The following is a 1,770-nucleotide window of genomic DNA, read 5'->3' on the forward strand; positions in this document are numbered from 1 at the left end:
CTTATAGCTCCTTTAGTATGAAATCCTATGTAATTCCAAATGTCTCTTCCAGACAATTCACTAAGTTTTGGATTAGTAAAGGCTTCTAATAAGAAGGAATTCAACCAGTTTTCGAAAATTTCTTTTTCATCCTTTTTACAGTCTAAATCGAGTATTCTTTCTCCTTCCATTTCCTGGATTTTAGGAACGTATTTTGATGGTATTTTTGTATATTTTGAATCTTTATTTATAAACCTTTTTTTAAAAGCATAATTATCAAAACCTATTTCCCATTTAAATTGAGATTGATTATCCTTAGATGTTCCAGCTTCATTTTTTACTTGTATTGGAATTGCTGGTTCTTCGTCACTTGAATAATCTAGGATGTGTTCTTCATTTTCTATATTTTCAGAATTTACTAATTCTTCTTCTATTTGAAATTCCTGTTCCATAATATTATTTTCTCGAGCCATTTTTAATTGTTTAAAAAGCATTGTAACTTCTTCTAATTTTTCTTCAATATTCATAATTTTAGTGGTGGTTTTACTTTTAAATCTGTTATGTTGATTATATTTTGAAATTTTTCTTCTTTGGGATTCTCTTTTTTCTTATTTCTTTGAAATTTTATGGATACTAATATTTCTTCAAACATATCTACTATAGAATTTAATTGTGGGTTAAAAGTATGATAAAGATGTGGGGAATCATTTCCATGGTAACATTTCTTAGAAATTCCGTGTGAAAAATAAGTTTTTTCAAGTTTTTGAAGTCCTTCAATAAAACTTATAGTAAAATAAAGATTTTGAGAAAAATCATTTTGTATTGATTTTAAGAATTCGGTGTCATTACAGTTAACATTGGTTAAAATCATTAATTTTTGATCTATTAATTTTGATAACTTAATTATTTCTTCTCTTAAATCTTCTAATTTACTTTTTTCCATTAGGTGACGCTTTTCTTTGTGAAGAGTTACGGTTTAAAGTGAAAAGTGTGGCTTTAAAAAGTGTGGTGTAAGCATATCTTTAAATCTGTATGACTTTTTGCTCTGTATACTAAAATTCACTAACTAAAAAATGTTCACGACTTTTTAATAATAAAAGAACTCACACATTATTTTAACTTTTTAAGACGTGATAAAAATATCTGATTATTAAAAATAAAATTTTAATAAAATCTTGTTAATTATCAAAGTTGAAAAGTTTATAAATCAAATGTTTATTCTTTTTTAATATATCTTTAAATGAAATATATAAATATTATACGAGACACAAAATTAAGTTGTTAGTCAATTATTAAAAAAATATTTTAAATTATTTTTGTGACGTTTTAAAATATTATTAAGATATTTTATTGGTATAAAATTTAAAAAATATTTTTGCCGATAATTTTGATAATTCTAAAACATTTTTAATATTTTCTCTGATTTTTTATATTAAAGTATTCTTTTCTCTCTTTGGTTTTTAAAACTTTTAAAAATACTAATTTACTTTAATTCCTAATATTTTAAATAAACTGTAATTCTATTTTTACTCTTTCCATTATCTCTTATCTCAGTTTTAAACCATTAATGCAATCCTCTCTTCTTTTTCCTCTCTTTTCAAACACAACCATAACTGCATTCTCACCATAAAGAAAATTCGGGTATAAAGTGCCCTTAACAACAGTGGTTAAGAGAGTAAATTAAGAAAAGTTTGGCTTTCTCAACATATTTGATACAATGAAACTTAAAAATAAATATTATTTTGTATTTTTTATTAAAAAAAATATTTTGTAGTATTTTTAATTAATATC

Source organism: Arachis ipaensis, chromosome B03 (assembly GCF_000816755.2).
Source record: "Arachis ipaensis cultivar K30076 chromosome B03, Araip1.1, whole genome shotgun sequence".
NCBI lineage: Eukaryota > Viridiplantae > Streptophyta > Magnoliopsida > Fabales > Fabaceae > Arachis > Arachis ipaensis.